This window comes from Primulina eburnea, chromosome 16, assembly GCF_022965805.1.
Source record: "Primulina eburnea isolate SZY01 chromosome 16, ASM2296580v1, whole genome shotgun sequence".
NCBI lineage: Eukaryota > Viridiplantae > Streptophyta > Magnoliopsida > Lamiales > Gesneriaceae > Primulina > Primulina eburnea.
This window is the reverse complement of record NC_133116.1, coordinates 17,463,095-17,486,040: the sequence shown is the minus strand read 5'-3', so window position 1 is coordinate 17,486,040 and position 22,946 is coordinate 17,463,095.

Here is a 22,946-nt window from a genome sequence, read left to right as displayed (position 1 = left end):
AGAGCTTCTTGCGACTGGCAGTAGGCGTAACCCTTTACAAGAACACCGCTCTGATACCAACTGTAACGAACCGTACTTAACTACTTGGAATTTGCGGAAAAATTAAAAATTTTATTCAAATAAAACGTTTGTACGGACGTCACCCAACATTCACATAAATATCGTTAAAATTTTCCATCATCCAATAAACGTTTGCTAAAAGAATGCTGTCTCAAAACGTCTCATATAAAAAAAACAAAACATCAGAGTAGTTTAAAAGTTTGCATAAACATAAGCTCGCGGTCCTCGGGTTTAGCCTGCCACTCAGCCCAAGCCTGCCCCTTGGTCGCCACCTCCTGTCTCCTGCGCATCGTACTCACCTGCATCGATCAAGTCTAGTGAGTCTAAAGACTCAACACGTATAAACTGGAAGTAACGAGTACTACATAATAAAAATCGCATGCTTCTTTAAAATAGGACATACATAACTTTAAATTGGACTTGCATAAACTTCAACTTGAAATAAGCTTGAACTTGAACATACATACTACGACGTGCCATGAACATAAACTTTTCTTAAACATGCTTTCATACTTCAACATACTTAACTGCATAATTTTACGTGGAGGATGTTTCAAAGCAAGTGACCCTTAACATGATAAACGCCTGATCAGACTCACCACAGTACTGGGCTGACAGGGACGTATCCACTGTCGCATACATAAGATCCCTGTTCATGATTTAACAGGCCAGTTGATCCACGTTCATAATTTAACGCTTCACAACCACGATCTAACCCGTTCATAATTTAACGGGCGGATTGGTCCCCGTTCATGATTTAACGCTTTCCAATCCTTAACTTTCGTTGGTCACAAGACAATTAGCATACCTCAAAGCTTAAAATACTTTCTTGCACGTCATACATACTTACTTGGCGCTGTGGGATTCGTTGGACTTCGACTGGGGCCGTCGCTGCGACATACTAACATGAATTTCAATCTTAACTTGCATAACTTAAACGTAGAGAAATGATGCTTACTCTCGAGCTCCATCATATCTTAGGACCTTCTATAATCTCCCATGACATGACCTTAACAATCCTTGCACTAACCCATGACATCAAACCTTGGAACCAAAAATAATATTCTCCCCAAACAGTGTGTACACGGACCCCTAGCCCGGGTCCGTGTACTGGTCCGTCTACCTACTGTATCATACGTGCCGTGAACAAGGAGGGGCACGGACCCCGTGCTTGGGTCCGGATGGGGGTCCGTGTAGGCTCTGGAAGAAGGCATCGACTGAAACATGAAGACACGGACCCCGTGAGAGGGTCCGGGTGGGGGTCCGTGTACGTACTGCCTAGACGCACTAAGTGAAAAGTAACGGCACGGACCCCGTGCTCAGGTCCGTGTCCGGGTCCGTGTGGCCACTGTACGTCGAAACCTGCGAGAAATCTTATACACTGTCTACACACCCAAGTTGACACTTGAATATAATGGTTCAACACTTTAAGACCCTTCTTAGGACACTATAACATTGCATCAAACTTATACAAACACCTCAAAAATACGACGCCCACTATACAACACAATGCAACACCAATTATGCAATTGACATCAATCGATTTCCTACGACTTTAAACCGATTCAAACGCCTAACGACGTCCAACGAAAACCATGAAAAATACAACAAACCTCAATACTAACATACTTATACGCAGCAACGATCGCCCGTCGATTTCCAACGAAGCCTGCAACATAAAACTTCAAAAATACAATGATACCAAACTTTTCTTAAAATTACAGTTTGAGCAGTCACACGAAAAATATCATAACTCTCTCATTTTTCGTCCAAAAATCTCGTACTTTATATCAAATCGAAGGTATCGAAAAGTTCTACGTTTTTGCCGTTGAAAGTTTTCCCAAAATATGAACAGAAAATTCGCAGTATTTGAAAAGACAGCAAAAACGAGTTTTAGATCTAAAATTTTACCCTCGAAATTGATCCGATCTATAATCCGCTCAAACTACTAACATGATACATAACTTTTACGCATAAAAATCAACGCAACACATAATATGACTTGATCGATACAGCAAGAACAGAATATACGTGCCTTATGATATCAAACGTTACCGAAACGGCGTCACCGAAGCGGAGATAGAGAGGGGCTTGATCCGGGACGAACGTGGCACCGTTTTCTTGCAATAATATTGACCGAAATCTGCTGGAATTTGAGGGGGAAGGGGGCGGCTGCTCTAGGCTAAGAACCCTAGGTTTTCTTTCTCTCAAAATAATGAAACTTGAATTGAGACTTGTGTGTGTGTTTTGTGCGCTACAGGTGTGTGTAAAAGTGTGTAATTTGTGTGTGTAGCGTGTGTTTTAAAATATTAGGAGACTAACTTTTGTTTAATTAAAATAATAGTCTACTAATCCAAAACACTAACTCACACTTAACTTTTAAATAAAGCTCTTTAGTTAAAATTTCACACACCATACTAGACTTTAAAAGTTTAAAAATCACTAATTAAATGTTTAGGCTCAAAATACTAAAACTCACTAAATTATTTAAAATACCCCCAAACTCAACTAAAAATAAAATACCACTTTTAAAATTGCCAAAAATCGTCCCCGGGTCTTTTCCTCAATCCCGCCTCGAATAATCGCCTGAAACATGAAACTCGAAAAATATATTTTAACGTGCATTGCATAAACGTAATTAAATTAAAAATAATGCATTTAAATAATATGCATGACTAAACTTCTTTAAAATTAATTAAATGCTTTAATAATTTAAATAAATGCATGGGTTATACGTGTACTGAAATCGGGTTCTACAGAATATGTACAGAAATGTTGGCAGAAATTGTACTGACAAGTCTGAATTGCTAACAGAAGAAGACAAAAAGATAGAAATCAGAAGATTTATTACAGAATTTGTATATCTCTGAATAGAAATGGGAGTACATTTCTATGGCTTTCGTAATGAAATTACCGCCATTTTAGATTATAATATGATATGATTATGATTGACAGATTTCTCAATCTATATCTATCGGTTTGTACCAGATTACGTACAAACAGAAATAAATGACATAGGTCGATGTCAAAGAAATGTTCAGATAGAACAGCACATTTAAGTAGATTATATCAGATTGTGATTTTGATTGAGTTTGTACTTGTGATAGAAGATATCATGAGCTCTTTCGCAAATTTTTCACAGATTGACAGGTAGTCAGAGTGTATGATTCAGATACTGACAGATATTGGTAGAGTTTTAGTGCTGGATGTTAGCACTAGTTGTTATGATTTATTGTCACTATATGACTTATTGCATAACAATAGTTATCAAGACAGTTCAGAATGGACAGATTAAAGAAACCAACATCGGATGATGATGCTTGGTATTTGAAACTGAAGATTTCATATGTCCTTGATTGGGATTAACAGGTTTGATAACAACTGCTAGTATTGTTTTGTTATGAACTGGGATTGGTTTATACGGATGTTGTATAACCAACATGGCAAGATTGATTCTGTCAGAGTTAGTTTAAGAAGTATTAGAATATTATACTTTATGAAGTTTTATTCCAGAATTGAAATCAGATATTGATACAAGAAAGAGATTTCAGGATGGATTCATTAAGAGAGGAGTTTGGATGTTAAACTCTATTATACATTTCTTCTCTTATATTTGAATTGATTGCTTATGAGTTCGAGGACGAACTCAGATCTAAGAGGGGGATAAATGTAATGCCCGAGATTTAATCATTATAATCAGACGTTGATTAATTGACTTGATTGAAATTATAAGAATTTAAATGAACAAATATGCCGAGACCGAGCGTCGTTGCATGATTAGCCAAGGATTTGGGCAGCACCTCCGGCGCTCGAGCGGTAGAAAACAACCGCCCGAGCGCCAATGTTTCGGTAATTCATCGTTCGGGCAGAAGGTTCGGCGCCCGGGCGGTAGATTTTGACCGCCCGAGCGCCAAGGTGCATTCGGAAAAGTCTTGGACCGAGAGTGCCGCGCTCGAGCGGTACTTTCTTACCGCTCGAGCGCCGACCCAATTTTGAGAAAAGAAGACACGTTTCATTTGCATGCAAGTTAGGATATATATATATGTTAGTAAACGATAATCCTCAGCAAATGAGAAGAAAGAAGATCGAGGATTCTCCAAGAAAATCCATACGCCTTTTGTAAGAAATCCGTCCGTCTGATTTTGAATCCGACTTCAGTACTGTGTTCCTATCAACGCAGGCTACAACTGGACGTAAGTTTTGTTACGTTTAGACATGTTTTGAAATTATGATATTGTCAGAATTGAATATGAATCAGATATGATGTTTCTGCTACACTAGACAGTGTATAAGTGAAGTCAGATTAAAGAATAGACTGGTTATGCAATTGTTATGACTTTCAGAGTTGAACTGATTGAGATTGATATCAGAGTTGTGTTATGACTAATCTTATGTGTACAGATATTCAGATTTTGAATTATACTGGTATTGATTATAGATTCTGATATTATATTTGTGATGTGAAGATTGACGGGATATCAAGACTGTATTGTTATGCCGTCGAAACATCAGTTTATTTAGATTGATCAGATTGTGTATTGATAAGATTCAGTAGTGAATTAGATTGTGCCTTGTTCAGATATTGGTCAGATTATGTACTGAATTTAGTATTGATCAGAACAGGTTGTGTATTGAGTTATTCATTGACACAGTGTCGATATTGTCATTTCAGATTTGATATGGACAGAGTTGAATACAGGTCATCGCCTTCGTCAGACAGGGAAGACAAAGGTATAATGCATGTGATATTCGGTAAGTCCCAACTCAAATGAAATCTCATTTGAGTTTCCCAACAAAATCACATACTAGGCTGTTGTCTATATTTTATTAAGTTTATGCTTTGATTATAGAATTGTATTCAAATGTATGAGATTATTGTCATATTCAGCTATGAATATGATTATGCTTTGTTTACAGATTGATATTCATTGCAGTTAAGATAGGAGAGTCTTGACAGTCATTGTCAAATATCTAGACGTTCGGTGTATCTCAACTTAGGAGCAGGTATTACTCCTATTGCCAGCCGTCGATACAGCTCGAACCGAAGTCTAGGAATAAGACGTACAGTCGCCCCGAGTGGTTGGGTAGGTGACAGCCAGTGACGTCTTATTCACACCGGGATCCCTAGAGTTATAGTTGAGTCAAGTCTAGACATGATTTGATTAGAACAACATGCGTAGATGAATTGGTTTCATAGAATATGGAACCTAGTGTTATTACTTTCAGTCATGACAGCATGTTTCATGATTTAGACTATTTACATGCATGTTTATCTGATTTGAATTGCATGTTTAGTTAGATTAGAGTTCATAGATGATGAAATCTATTACTATTGTCTTTGCCTTTATTCATGACAGCATGTTCCATGAATCATTATGTGTATATGCATGTTTACCATGTTTTATACTGGGATTTATTCTCACCGGAGTTATCCGGCTGTTGTCTTGTTTTGTATGTGTGCATGACAACAGGTGGGGCTGGATCAGGGTCGAGATGATGATGAGAGAAGACGAGTTAGCGTGGTGATTCCGGACTTGTAGCAGAATTGGTTTATTACTTGAATTTAGTAATTGAACCTTAGACTTAAGTTGTACAGTATTGTACTTTTCTACTTAACTGTAGTTTTTATACAGAAATGTATATTGTTTAGATTCCATTACCTTCCGCAGTTACATTTTAAAAAGAAAAATTTTTAGACCCTGTTTATCAGAACTGATAATTAAATCCCCATAATGAGTAAGAAGATGATTAGCGTCCGGGTCCCCACAGGGCTGGACCATTTGGATATGTGATTGAGGAACAGACCCAGGGCACACTTGATGACGTAGTGACAGGTACTGATCTTTTATGATTATGTTGCATATGTATTGATATATACTAATGCATTTCTTAATATTATCCTGGAATGAGTTGCATGGAGATATGCATTATCTGTTGGGTCTGTATTGCTGTAGTATTAATCTTTGTACCTTCTGGGGAAAGAAAGATTGATCTCAGAGATTTCTGTGATATATTCTATACTAAAGTAAGATGAGAATGAGAATCGAGACAGACTATGGTGTACTTGTATTGTCTGATTTGACTGCATTACTGATATTGATGATATAATGATCAAGTACAGAAAGACAGAAATATTGTAGAATCTGTTCCAGACATGGTAAGATTCAGATTAGAGATAGCAAATGAGTAGAGATTTTGCAATAAGGATTCTAGATTTAGAATTCCTTTGATATTTTCGTATATGACTCGATTGTTACAGAAAGGAACAGATGGTATCCTTATGTACTCAGTAGATGTACTGAAATCGAGCTTAAAATTGGCAGATTTGCCAGTATATACGAGTTGGCAGATGTTTTCCTAGATAAGATTTTAGATTTGCTTTATATCAGAAAGATAGATTTCAGAATTGAATTCAGATCAGATACTGATTGTTGATTTAGAATTCAGCCTAGAATAACATTGAATGTACAGAATGATACAGAATGAATTGAAAGATCAGTAAAAGAGTACTGACCAGGAGTTACATCTGATTTAGTGTTGCTCTTTGGCATGTTTCAGTATATTCAGAGAGGTTCTGATATTTCTATGCTTGTTATATCTATGAGGTTTTGATATAATTGCAGCATTTGATTGATCGAATCGACTATCGGAAGACTGTATTGATTATTCTGAGAAAAAAGATTATTGTATACAGAAATTATTCAAATATGAATCCTGCTTGAAACAGATTGTATTCAGAGTGTGTGATATCTGAAGTTAGTATACAGATTGATTTTGACACAGTTAAGATTGTGGTCAGTGGCTGATAAGATACCGATATTAGAAGGGCGAGAAAGTTCAGAAATGTCAGAATTGTCAGAAATGTATTTTGTCTGATTTGACAGATTATTTTTATTCGACTGTTGCTTTATGTCTGATGAATATTATTATTGTTCTAAATCAGTATTGAGACATCTTATATTGTTTGGGGAGCATATTTTATTTGCAGATGAGATATAACTGTTGATCAGAATGACATGAAGATATTTACCAGAAATCAGTGTTTTATGAGTTCACTGAACTCACTACATCTGTATAGGATATTGATATTTCGTCTCTGATTTGATATTACTGTTGTTTTGAATTCGTTTATGATACAGATTGTTATGAACCGTTGAGATTATATACAGTTCAATTGTATCAGAGTTAATTTCAAGAGTTACAGCAGTTCAGAAAGGAGATCAGAATGTGTCAGAATGTTTCAGAATTGTATGACAGAATTGATATTGAGAGTCAGAGCCGAATACCAGGTAGGTATATTTCTTCCATTTATGTTATTAACTGATTTGTTTGTATCAAATAGTTCGAATCTGAAATCACAGATAGGGTCAGAAATGTACCGTAGTGGATTCAGTTTTCAAATTGATGATTGAGAATGTATGGTATTCGAACAGATAGAGTTGATATAGACAGATTAGATCAGCTATGACAGAATTTGTATTGAAATGTTGACAGAAATTGTACTGATATGTCTGAATCGCTAACAAAAAAGACAGAAAGATAGAAATCAGAAGATTTATTACAGAAATTGTATAGTTTGACGAGAAATGGGGAGTATAATTCGATGAATTTCATAATGAGATTACTTCAATACTTTCCAGATATGATATGATATGATTATGATTGACAGATTGTTCAATCTATATCTATTAGTTTGTACCAGATAACGTTAAAACATGACCAACTGACACAGATCGATGTCAGAAAAGTGGTCAGAAAAATCAGAATGCCACAGTAGATTATATCAGATTGTGACTTTTGATTGATTTGGTACTTGTAATAGAGTATATCATGAGTTTTCTCTTAGATTGTTTTACAGATTGACAGACAGTCAGAATGTACTAGCCAGATATTGGAAGATTTTGGTACAACTTTGTGCTGGATATTAGCACTATACAGCTTTAGTGCTGGATGTTAGCACTAGTTGTTATGAATTATTGTCACTGTATGAATTCCTGTATGACAATAATTATTAAGACAGTTCAGAATGGACAGATTTAAGAAACCAACGTCGGATGATGACGATTGATATTTGAAGCTGAAGACAGTACATGTCCTTGATTGAGATAAACAGATTTGATAATAGCTGATGGTCTTGATATGTGATGAGCTGTAGATTGGTTTATACGGACGTTGTATAGCCAGTAATACGAGATTGATTTTGTCAGAAGGATTGGAGAAGTATTATGACATTGTACTTAGTGAATTCTTATTCCAGATTGGAATCAGAATCAGTAGAAGTAAGAGAATTCAGAATGAAGATTATCCTGTTGTTGAAAACACAGTAAGATTGTCAGTAGGTCAATGAGAATATCTGAAAGACAGAATCTAATATGAGATTGAAATTTCAGAATTGATTCATTGAGATAAGTTTTCTGATTTACCTCTTGTATACGTTTCGTGTTGATATCTGACTTGATTACCTGTGATTTCGAGGACGAAATCGTATCTAAGAGGGGGAGAATTGTAAGGCCCGAGATTATATCATTTTAATCCGAGATTATTTAATTTACGAATTTTGGAAGTATGAATTAAATTCCATAAATTTTTTGATTAATTAGGATTGAAATGGAATTAAAAAGAGTTTTGAGGGCCAAATTGTAAATAGTGGAAAGTTGAGGGACTAAAGTGCAAATATGGAAACTTTGGTTGGACACTTGTCTTGCCAAGCTTGGCAACGTGTAGCCTTCATCCAATTCATATATTTCAAGCCATGAAAACCGAAATCTCCATGGTTGACACCTCCAAGCTTTCTTGTATCTTAAAAAAAAATTGATTTTGCAAGATCCGGCCATCCGATTTTTGATCCGAGCATAGTTTCGCGCTCCTCTCATCAAGAGCTACTGGAGGATGTAAGTTTCATTGAATTCCAGCATGTTTCGAAATCTAGATGTTGGAGGAATTGTGATTTTATTATAGATATGTATTCTTGAGTAGCTAGAGATCATAACGCCGTAAACGGATTGGTTATCCGATGTCGTATGCAATTGTTGAAAAATTCAGCATGTTGGCCGAAATTATATGGTGCTGAATTATTGTGTTTTGGATTGGTATTGTTGTGGATTATGAGTTGTTGATGTTAGTAGAGTGTTGTCTGAGTTATCGAGATACCGAAATTGCGTAGTTATGTCGCCGAATTTGATATAGAATGAAGTTAATCAATTTCATGTCTTGATTTGAGTTTGATATTGATAATGTGAAGTTCGAATTGTGCTTGTTCAGAATTGGTGAAGAAGATTCGGACAGGAGATCGTAGCTTCAAAACCCGAAGAAAAGGAAGGTATAAGTCAATGTGGTATTGGGAGATGGACTTGAGTCGGTTTAGACTTGGGTTTCCCTAAATCACATACTTTACTTTATTGCATTGATATTTGCATTGAGTTGATTGATATACTTGTTCTCTTGATTTTAGACAGCAGGTATTAGACGAGTAGTCTTATGACAGAAGTGCCGTTAGTGGTGGGATCACCACGGGCACATTGCACGATGTCATAAGATTGTGTATTGGCGGATGTGCCAAAGACTGTCATTGGATGTTTGGCTATCGATGTGGATAGGATGGTGGCTTTTTCTATTACTGTTAATCAGTATTGTATCGATGTGGATAGATTAGTAGCTCTTCTACTACTGTTAATCGATGTCATATCGATGTGGATAGAATTAGAGTTGCTTCTATTACTGTTAATCGGTACTATATTGATGTGGATAGAATAATAGCTTCCTCTATTACTGGTAATCGATACCGTATCGATGTGAATAGAACTGGAGTCTTTTCTATTACTGTTGATCGATACCATATCGGCGTGGATAGAACTGGAGTCTTTTCTATTACTGCTAGTCGATATACACATGCCAACTTCTGGAACCGGGATCCCTAGACTAGGATTGAGTCTAGTCTGAATTATGTAGCTACGAGTATAGTTGACAGTGTGTTATTGATTATGTTTCAGATTCGTTACATATTGTTGATACCTGATTACATGCTTTATATTTGTTATATGATTGCATGTTTCATTGATTTATACTGGGAGTTATTCTCACCGGTTTATCCGGCTGTTGTCTTGTCTGTATGTATACTTGACAACAGGTGGGATAGGTTCAGGGTCGAGGAGATGAGGAGAGATCGTGATAGAGTGGAGACTACGGACTTGGATTATGATGTATAATAGGGTTTGAATACTTGACATTAATTGTTAAACCTTAGTTTAGTTTGAATACATTCAGTACAGGACTTGTATTGTATTTTATACTGATATGTATATTAGTTTGATTTCACTACGTTCCGCACTTTTAAGAAGGAAAAAAAATTTAGATCCTGTTTTATAATTGATTAATTAGTCCCAATGACGATTAAGAAAATGATTAGCGTCCGGGTCCTCACAACAGGTGATTAATTAGTCCCAATGATGATTAAGAAAATGATTAGCGTCCGGGTCCCCACATGAAATATTTGACATCACAAGATAATCATTCTCATACATTAAAAATCACACATCTGTTACTCTGCTCGATGTTTTTCTCTGATCTGTTACTCTGCTCGATGTTTTGCTCTGATTATCGAAATTAAGTTCTGAATATTCTGATCTCATTTCTAAACTGCTTTAATTCTTGAAATCAACTCTGATTCAGTTTGAACTGTATATGATCTCAATGGTTCACAATAATCTGTATCAAATACGAATTCAGAATAACAGTACTATCACCTTAGATTCACAATATCAATAATCTATACTGATCTAGTGAGTTCAGTAAACTCATAAAACGGCAATTTCTGGCAATATTGTCAATTCTGACTAATCATTCCAGTCTTCATGTCATCCTGATCAACTGCTATATATCATCTACAATACTCAAGCAGATACAAAACAACAATCGTATAAGATAATCTGCCAACTCAGACCAAAATAAATTTATGACAATTCTGACATTTCTGGTATTTATGATCTTTCTGGTATCGGTATCATTCTCAGTCACTGATCCTGATCTCAACTGTGTCAAAATCAATCGGTATACTTATTTCAGATATTGCATATTCTGAATACAATCTGTTTCAAGCAGGATTCATATCTGAATAATTTCTGTATACAATAATCACAGTTCTCAGAGTATTCAATACAATCTTTAGATATTCAATTCAGTCAATCAGATGCTGCAAGTATATCAAGATATCATAGATACAACAAGCATGAAATTAATAGAATATTTCTGAACATACTGAAACATGCCAAAGAGAAACACTAACTCAGATGTAACCCTTGGTCGGTGCTTTTCTACTGATATTTCAATTCTTTCAATTCATTTTGTATCATTCTGTACATTCAATGTCATTATGTACTGAACTCTAAAGCACAAACAGTACCTGATCTCCATTCAATTCTAAAATCTATCTTTCTGATATAAAGCAAATCTGAAATCTTATATGGAAAATCATCAGCCAACTCGTACATCATTGGCAAATCTGCCAATGTTAGGCTCGATTTCAGTACGTCTACTGAATACATAAGGATGCCATCTACTCCTTTCTGTAACAATCGAGTCATAGACAATACAGATATCAAAGGAATTCTAGATCTAGGATTCTTATTGTAGAATTCCTCCTCATCAGCCTTATCTGGTCTGAATCTTATCTTTTCTGAAAGAAATCTACAATAGTTCTGTACTTGTTCAGCATATTAATATTAATAATGAAATCAAATCAAAAGACACAAGTACATCATAATCTAACTCGATCTCGATCTCGTTCTCGTCTTACTGTAGTATACAATATCTCACAGAAATCTCTGATATCAATCTTCCTTTTCCAAAAGGGTATAAAGATTAATACTACAGCAATACAGACCCAACAGATACCATATACATCAATGCAACTCAGTCAAAGATACTCATAAGAAATGCATTAGTATATATCAATACATATGCAAAATAATCATAAAAGAACAGTACCTGCCACTATATCATCAAATGCCTCTTGGGTCTGTTCCTCGGTCACTACCACCAGATGGTCCAGCTCCCTGAAATCTGCGGGAACCTCTCTGTGGAAAGACTCTAGCAAAGTGTCCCGACTGTCGGCAGACACGACAACTACCAGTAAATCCCTGGCGTTGTTCCGTGGAATGTATTCCTCCGCAAGTTCTGCAATACACTCCAGTTTAACTCGGGCTAGAACCATTGGAGCTAGTTGAACCGCTCAGTTCGCTCCCTAACTTCTTGAATGGCTTCTTTCGAGCTTTCAACAAATCTTGCTTTCCACTCGTGCTGCCGCGATCAAATCGGAGAGGGGATTGTTGTGTCTGGGGTTGTATCGCACACACCCTTTTTAGTTGTCTAATCAGACTCGCCTCCGCTCTCTTCGCTCTACTCAAGGCATCAGCAAAATGGTGAGGTCGCTGCATATTCATCAATGCAACTATCTCCGAATTCAATCCTCTGATGAACTGATCCACTACAGCTTCATCATTCCCCATTACATGAGGAGCAAAACGCAGTAGAATAGAGAATTTAGCAACATATCCTTCAATATTCAGTTGACCTTGTCTCAAATTCTGAAACTCTGCTTTCTTGTCCTCTCGGTACGAAACTGAGAAAAATCTTCGATAAAATTCAGTTCTGAATATTTCCCACGAAATCACTGTACCTTTCTGTTCTAACATTCTTTTACTTGTAATCCACCAACTTCTGGCGGCTTCTCGTAACTGGTTAGGCACCATATTAACTCTCTGTTCATCTGTACAATCAAGTAAATCGAACAGTATTTCTATGTCATCAAACCAGTTCTCACAATCTTCAGACGTCTCGATACCACTCAGAATCGGCGGCTGAAATAACTGAAACTCTTTCAACTTTATTTCCATCTGAGTTTCTGATACATCTATCTGTTCAGTAGAAGTACTACCCCTTTCTGGAATTCTCCGTGGAGGTATATCTGCTTATCAAAATATTAGTACCCAAATACTACAAATCTGTTCCAACCTTTCTCTGATCATCTTACTGCTGATCAAAAATCAAATCTGATTCATACTCAATAATACAGATTACCAATTCAAATCAGATAATTAGATAACATGTATTTAAAAGCAGTAAAGCATAATGTCATGCTAGCACATACAATGTAAGTCAACATTAAAATAAATCTCATGCTAGCAATCACATGCAAGGAAAGAAAACTCAATCTACCCCGCTCATTCTCTTCTATCTCAGTCTAAAGGATCTATCGCTCTGATACCACCTGTTTTGGGGACCCGAACGCTAATCATATTCTTAATCATCTTTGGGATTTAATTATCAAATACGATAAACAGGGTCTAAAAAATTTTCTTTTTAAAATATATCTGCGGAATGTAGTGGAATATAACTAATATACATCTCAGTATATAAGTACAATAATGTACAACAATTATTCAAACTAGTCTAAGGTTCAACTACTAATTTTCAAGTATTAAACCAAATCTACAATAAGTCCGGAATCACCACTCTAAACTCGTCTTTTCTCATCATCTTCTCGACCCCGATCTTTTCCCACCTGTTGTCATGCACACATACAAAACAAGACAACAGCCGGATAACTCCGGTGAGAATAAATTCCAGTATAAACAATGTAAGCATGCAATCATATAAAACATATATAAAAGCATACACAAACATTAAAACATGCATCTAATCTGACTACATGAAACAATACGAATCTGTATTTAAGTCAAGGTCTTGTTATCTTATCTTAACTCATTTCTAATATAGGGATCCCGATCTAAGTTAGACTTTGGTATGCTGTATCGAATGTCTACAATAGACGTTGATCTACATCTAAGCTCATCGATATACCGTAAGTCTAGAGTCTTAGCGGTTCTGACAAAGACTCGACGGTTCTGCCCTAGCTAGGCTGATCTGTCCTAGACTCAAACTCTTGCTCGCTATAATTCAATAAGCTAAACATATCAATCTGATAATTTGAAAATATCAATGCAATAAAATAAAGTATGTGATTTAGGGAAACTCAAGTCAAACCTAACTCGAATTGTGCAATCCCGAGTCAACATTTATTTATACCTTTGTCTTCCCGGTCTGACGAAGACGAAGTCGTGTATTCTGATCTGTCCATACCCAGTCTGGCAATGACAATCGTATAATTACAATATCAGTATATAACTCAATTCAAAACCTATTCTGATCAATACTCAAATCAGTATATAATTGTTAGAGTAGGTGCACGTCGAGCCAAGTGTTGGCCGAGTGTTCACAATGAAACTCTATGTATAAGCAATCTTTATTTTAATAATATTTGAAATTATTATTTTGGCACATCTTTATCTGTATACCCATGCTAGCTGCATAGATAAAGCCCTTGAATATACAAATAGTAGAAAGAATATGAGATGCTCATATGATGAGTATCATGAAACTCATATTTGTAATACTGTATATTCTAAACAGTTCCTAGTCGATTCAGCCGTCGATAAGAAGGATATAGGTCGCTCGAGTTAGAGACTAGTATCTGCGATGTGACTACCATGTTTCATTGGTAGGGGACATTGTGATGTCTGATCATGCAGATAGGTGCTCCTGGTAGAGTGCACTGAACAACCCTCCATTAAGGACTTTCCAAGTGGTTCTTACTTATCGAGTGGAAACGTCCTAGTTTATGGTTGTACACCATTAGTCCTTATGAACCGGGACAACATTGAGACTCTATGTGCTAGCATTGCACTTTGACTTGTTTACCGACTCTCAAGGGGTCATCAGGTGGCAAGGTTGGGTGTTCTGTCGAAACATATAGGAGTCGATGCATTGTAGTCGGGGATTCACCGCTTACCTTCTGGTATGGATATCCTATGTGTTCTCATGTGTATGTAGGTTGAAATCTCTGATCAGAGTATGGTGGTAATTATGAAAGGGGTTTCATAGATTACACCATCGATGCAACTACGACATGACACATAGTATCGATTCATTGACAACTCTCGATATACCAATAGTTGTCGAATCGATCGGGATATATGAGTTGAAGGGACCGTACTGTACGCTAACCATAATTGAATGGTTCTTGCAGGCACAATCATTTGATACCTAGGGAATCATGTAAGCGATGCTGCTAGGCGTTTAACATGATTGGTTGGGTACTATCAGACTTGAGTTCTGACGTTCTTGTTATCAAGGAGTTGATAAGTAAGAATGGAGCAATTGGGGTATTCTCATATAAGGACATGTTTAGTCCGAATCACATGGAGATGTGAACCCACGGCTAGTTGTATCAATGAACCATTGAGGGCCACACAAGTACTAGCTTTCTAGATCCCGTTGAGAAGTAAAATAGTTCAATGTGTTGAACGGCTTATAAAGGAGTTTATAAGCGTAAGGAAAATTAGAAGTATGACTTCTATGAGAGAAATGTAAATTTTAATTTATGGAAGTGTTCCTAAATTAAAATTTGGCCAAGTGAATAATGTATTTGAAAATTGTGATTTTCATAACATTATTATGGACTAAATTAAATTAATTCAAGTGTTGAATTAATTAAACACTAGTGGACCTAGTAGAGTCCAAATAATTAAATTAATTCAAGTGTTGAATTAATTAAATCACATTGAGTCTTGTAGAGCTCAATTTAAATAAATTATTTAAACTAGTGGACTTGAGTAAATTCAAGTAATGTTTAATTAGTCTCAAATGTGTTTGAGATAATTAAATTAAGTCCATGGATTTTTAATTGTTAAAAATCAAATAAGTCTTGCATGCATGGGAAGATGAAAGGTTGGGAGACAACTTTTTCAAATATTTAGGCTTGGCATTGGAATTCACATCAACTTTTTCAAGGACCAAGACAAGTCTCCCTTCCCCCCATTGTATACCACTATGGCCGAAACTTTGAGGAGAATTCTACAAAGTTTTCTCTCAATTTTTCTCTTCAAGTGTTGAGGAAAGAAAAAGACTTCTCTTTGAAAAATCTTCTTATTTTTCTAGTGCAAAATAAGAAGGGTTCTAGCTAGTTAGTGGTGGGCTTGATTTTGAAGGAAAGGAGAAAGCTTGTAGATCAACTCATCCATTCAAGAGCTAAAGTGTTTACACTTAGTTGGAGCCATACATCAATCCTTGTGATTGATAGGTACATTTCTTAAACACACTATGAATGTCATTTTTTGTGTTTTTGTATTTGCTATACAACAAACTCATGGTGGCCGAAATTTATATGCTAAAATCGAAAAATTTTGTGCTTTCGTTGCGTTTCCGGCCATCGTAACCGATCCCTTTTCAATAATCTGATCCATATCTGAACAAGGTATATTCTAATTCATATCAACGATATGTCGATACAATCGAGATCATTACTGAATCTGATTAATCTAAATCAACTGATGTTTCGACGGCATAACAATACAATCTGAATAACTCCGTCAATCTGAACATCACAGATATAATACCACAACTCATAATCGATATCAATACTAATCATAGTCTTCAATAATAACAGATCGTGATACCAAATCTATACAATCTCAGTCATATTACTTCAGAAAATCATATCAATTACAGAAACAGTCTGTTCTTTAATCTGACTTCAATTATACGATGTCTATTATATCAGAAACATCATATCTGATTCGTATTAAATTCTGACAATATCATAATTTCCAAATCTTGGCTAAACGTAACAAAACTTACGTCCAGTCGTAGCCTGCGTTGATAGGAACACAACACTGAAGTCAGAAAATCAAACGGACGGATTCCTCATAAAAGGCCTAAGGATTTTTCACTCTTCTCCAGAAACTTTTCACTACGATTCTTTCCTTTGTTTCTGAGGAAATTCGAAGGCATATATATATATATATATATACCAAACATGCAGCAAGGCAAGTGGCGTCGTGCATGTTCTGCACGTTGCGCGCATATGCGCGACCTTGTTCGTGCATATGCGCCGGTAGTTTGACCAGCATCTTCTGTTGGCTCACGCATATGCGCCATCTACGTCGCGCATATGCGCCGATCATTCTGCCCAACCCGTGCATGTGCGCCATCTACATCACGCATATGCGCCGATCATTCTGGACGTTCCGCGCATGTGCGCGCATTCAAGTCGCGCATGTGCGCATATGGTTCTGTCTTCCTCGCGCATGTGCGCCCATACATGTCGCGCATGTGCGCAGGGACTTCTCTATGCACCTCTTTTGATTTTCTTTCATCTTTCCCAGTCCAATTCGTTCCGTCTATAATCATCTTAATTAATAAATAATTCATTTCAGATTAATCTCAAATTACAGTAATAGAATCTCGGGCCTTACAAGTACGGTCCCTTCAACTCATATATCCCGACCGATTCGACAACCATTGGTTTATCGAGAGTTGTCAATGAATCGATACTATGTGTCATGTCGTAGTTGCATCATTGTTGTAATCTATGAAACACCTACATAATTACCACCATACTCTGATCAGAGATTTCAACCTACATACACATGATAACACATAGGATATCCATACCCGAAGGTAAGCGGTGAATCCCCGACTACAATGCAACGACTCCTATATGTTTCGACAGAACACCCAACCTTGCCACCTGATGACCCCATGAGAGTCGGTAAACAAGTCAAAGTGTAATTCTAGCACATAAAGTCTCAATGTTGTCCTGGGTCATAAGGACTAATGGTCTACAACCATAAACTAGGACTTTTCCACTCGATAAGTGAGAACCACTTGTAAAGTCCTTTTATGGAGGGTTGTTCAGTGCACTCTACAAGGAGCACCTATCTGCATGTTCGGACATCACAATGTCCCCTACCAATGAAACATGGTACTCACATCGCAGATACTAGTCTCGAACCCGAGCGGCCTATATCCTTCTTAGTGGCGGCTGAATCGACTAGGAACCGTTTAGAATATCCAGTATTACAAATATGAGTTTCATGATACTCATCATATGAGCATCTCATATTCTTTCTACTATTTGTATATTCAAGGGCTTTATCTATGCAACTAGCATGGGTATACAGATAAAGATGTGCCAAAATACAAATATTATTAAATAAAGATTGCTTATACATAGAGTTTCATTGTGAACACTCGGCCAACACTTGGCTCGACGTGCACCTACTCTAACAATCTCCCACTTGCACTAGAGCCAACTACCCATGTGCTTTAAACCCATCAATTCGCGATGCATCTCGAATAATGATCCAGGTAAAGGCTTAGCTAGTGGATCAGGAACATTATCTGCGGAGCCGACTATGTCAATCGAGACTTCTCCTCTTTCCACAATCTCTCAGAGGATGTGGTACTTTTTCAATACGTGTTTGGATATCTGATGAGACCTGGGCTCCTTTGCTTGAGCTATAGCTCCCCTGTTGTCACACAACACCGGGACAAGAGCAACTTCATTAGGAATGACGCCCAACTCTTGGAAGAAATTACTTATCCAAACAACCTCCTTTGCTGCATCTGATGCAGCAATGTATTCGACCTCTGTGCTGGAATCCGCAGTATTGTCTTGCTTGGAACTCTTCCAAGAGAGAGCAGCACCATTGAGCATCAATACAAACCCAGAGGTTGAATTCGAGTCACCGATATTGCTTTGGAAGCTAGAGACGGTATAGCCTTCCAATTTCAGTTCTCCACCCCATAGACCAAGAACAACTTATTGGTCCTTCTCAAATACTTGAGGATGTCTTTCACAGCTTTCCAGTGTGGAAGACCAAGGTTCGATTGATATCTACTCACTACACTTAGCGCGAAAGCCACGTCAGGACGTGTAGATATCATCTCATACATAATGCTACCAATCGCAGATGCATATGGAATGCGTGTCATCGCCGTTATCTCTGCATCAGTCTTGGGAGACATAGACTTGGATAGGGACACGCCATGACACATTGGTAGATGTCCTCTCTTGGACTCATCCATCGAGAACCGCTTCACGATGGTATCAATGTATGTGGATTGGGTGAGACCAAGCAATCTTTTTGATCTATCTCTATAGATCTGTATTCCCAATACAAAAGATGCTTCACCCAAGTCCTGCATCGAGAACTTACTCGCTAACCATATCTTAGTTGATTGCAACATTCCTACATCATTCCCAATGAGTAGAATGTCTTCAACATACAACATAGGAATGTCACAGCACTCCCACTAACCTTTTTATACACACAGGGTTCCTAATGATTCTTAGTAAAATCAAACTCTTTGATTGTACTATCAAATCTAAGGTTCCAACTCCTAGATGTCTGCTTTAGACCATAAATAGATCTCTGATGTTTGCATGACATATGCTCACTTCCGACAGATGTAAACCATACGGGTTGAGACATGTAAATCTCTTCCTTAATATCCCCATTAAGAAAGGCTGTGTTGACATCCATCTACCATATCTCATAGTTATACCATGTAGCTATGGCTAGCAATATCCTTATGGACTTGAGCATTGCAACTGGAGAAAAGGTTTCCTCAAAGTGAACTCCTTGTCTTTGAGTATATCCTTTTGCCACCAATCGCGCCTTGAAGGTCAATACCTTCCCATCCGCCCCAAGTTTCCTCTTGTAAATCCATTTACACCCTATGGGAACAATTCCCTCAGGTGGATCCACGAGATTCCACACTTGATTCGAATGCATGGAATTCACCTTAGATTCCATAGCTTCAAGCCAATTGGATGAATCGTCATCAGATAACGCTTCCTTGAAGGTCCTTGGATCACATCCATGGTTAGGCTCATCATGGCCCTCTTCAAGAAGCAGACCATATCTCATAGGTGGTCAAGAGACTCTCTCGGATCTTCTAGGAGCTTGTATTTCCTCTCTTGGCTCTTCGGGTGTGGGTTCTATAATTGTGGGTCTCTCTCGAACCTCTTCGAGTTCTATCATCTCCCCTTTTCTATCCAATAGAAATTTCTTTTCCAAAAAGGTTGTATTCCTAGAAACAAGCACTTTTGTTTCTTGGGGATGATAGAAATAATATCCAACAGAATTCCTTGGATATCCCACAAAGTAACATAAAATGGATCGACTATCCAATTTATCTCCCACCACCTGCTTCACATAAGCAGGGCACCCCCATATTCTAAGATAAGAATATTTGGGTGGCTTACCCATCCATATCTCATATGGTGTCTTGTCAACTGTCTTTGAATGGACATTGTTCAACAACAGTGCCGTTGTCTCAAGCGCATATCCCCAAAAGGATGGCGGCAACTCCGTGAACCCCATCATAGACCGAACCATGTCCATCAAAGTCCGGTTATGACGCTCTGAAACACCATTCAACTGTGGTGTAGCGGACGGAGTCCACTGCGAGAGAATCCCATTCTCCCTAAGATACTCTTGGAACTCGGTACTCAAGTACTCACCACCTCGATCCGATCGAAGTGTCTTGATGCTTCGTCCCAACTGTTTCTCTACTTCACTTCTGAATTCTTTGAACCTTTCAAAGGCTTCAGACTTGTATTTCATCAAATACACATACCCATACCTCGAAAAGTCATCGGTAAAGGTGATGAAGTAGGTATGTCCATGCTTAGTGGTGATGATAAACGGACCACACACATTGGTATGGATCAAATCCTGTAACCCTTTGGCTCGCTCCACATGGCCCTTAAAGGGAATTTTGGTCATCTTTCCTTTCAGACATGATTCACAAGTCGTGAGAGCATTAATATCAGACATATCAAACATGTCCACTCCTACTAGCTTGTTCATCCTTCTTAGGTAAATATGTCCTAATCAAGCATGCCATAAGTATGCCGAATTTAGAGTATCTTGTTTTCGCTTGTTTGTTGTTGTTATTGCTTGGACATTTTTCAGTGGAATATCTTTCAATTTTAAGTTGTAGAGATCATTTTCAAGTTCTCCAATACCAGTTAAACATTCATTCTTGTAAATGTTGCAAACACCTTTGCTAAATAAACAAGAATATCCATCTTTATCTAGCATAGAAATGGAAACAATGTTTTTCACCAATTCAGGTACAAACAAAACATCTCTTAAAATTAACTTAAAATCTTTGTTCAAAAGCAAGTAAACATCTCCTATGGCCTTGGCAGCAACTCTTGCTCCATTGCCCATCCTCAAGAAGGTCTCACCTTCCCTAAGACTCCTACTTCTTCCCATCACCTGTAACTCATTACAGAGATGTGAGCCACAACCGGTATCTAATACCCAAGAAGTAGAGTTAATTCAAATGTTTACTTCATTATAAAACATATCGTTTCCAGAACTCTTATGGGCAAAATATTCCCGCAATTACGCCTCCAATGTCCAGGCTTCTTGCAGTGATGACAAATATCAACAGTCTTGTCAGCCTTGACTGGTGTGGCTGCCACAACGGGACTCGGAGCTAGCCTCTTCAAGGGCACGTTCTTCTTGGGACGTTGGAAAGAACGCTTCTTTCCCTTCCCACGTGGATCAATCTTCGTACCAGATGAAGAACCCACATAAAGAACCGACTTCTCATCATTCATAGAAGCCTACATATAACACTTGGCTATCAAGTCATGGTGACACCGTTCCTGGTAAGTCTGCAATTCCTCAAGAATGCAGTCAGTCGGAGCCTCAACAGGGGACGACTTAGTAAGTGTATACGCTATCCTTTCCGAATTCAAGACGTTTTTCTGATTTCTTAGCCAATTGAGGTAATTAGGTCTGGTTAATACGTTTTTGTCGAGTATTACATATAGCGAATTGTGAGTCGAAGACATTGTCAAAAAGTATTGAAAAGTAAAACAGATAAATGTTAATGACTATTTTAAAATATTTAGTAAGATATGAAGTATGGACTTTTACTTCATAAATTATTACTCCCACAGTTTTGACATCTTTCACTACTCTCTAGTGAAAACGGGAAACTCCTTTCCTCAGTAGGTACGCAAGGTCCAATTAGCGAATTATGGTCCTGAATAATATCAGCCAATCATAATTCCTAAAAGGTAGTTTTCCAATTGCATCTCCATGCAACCCTCTACGTAAACTTTTGTCTCACGTTTGATTAGGACCCAATTATATGACGTCGTTCATCTTTACGTGTCAAGCCTTACCCATCGATGTTGAACCTTAATGGACGGTCGCCATGAGTTCCCCCAATAATATGAGCCGAAATCATGGGAGTTCCACGTAGTTCACATCACCATGTCAATGGATGTCACAGCTTTCCGACACCCAGGGCCCCCCCAATAATATGAGCCGAGCCCCGAGCACGGGTAGCGTTCATCATGCACCCATTGCCGATGGAAGACATGAAAAGTATAAACAAATTTATAATTCCCCTTTTCGGGATTGATATTAATTTTGAATCTTATTCAAAATGAGGGTTTTTTAATTTTGAAAGGTCTCATCATTAATTTTATTTAAAAGCTCGCCATGTTTGATCATATATTTTTCGTATTCATGCAACTTTGTTAATATCATAATAATAACACACATACTCATTATTTATAACATATCATGCATATATTATAAACAGTAAACAAAACAAGGATGATCAATCGCCCCAAAACTAATGGCCCTTGTGAGCTAAGCACGGGCCTAGGTCCAATCCTAGGGAAATGCAAGGGATTCAAATGCAACTATTTACATAAGCTTCCAATATTTACATGTCTTCGATCTTCATAATCATCAAGGCCGCCATCTTCCAATCTTGATCTTCCACTATTCTAATATTTGCAAATAAATATCCATTGCAAATAGGGATACATCTCATGGGGTGGGAACGGGCCATAAACCAAGCCCACTTTAAATTTGATAATTATTACAATCATTCAACATAAAATATACTAGCATACACCTAGCAAATTGGGCTTGGGCTTTTGATCATCCTTCATGCATAATATCACATATCATACACCATCAATTAATTATCACAATAATTAATTGATC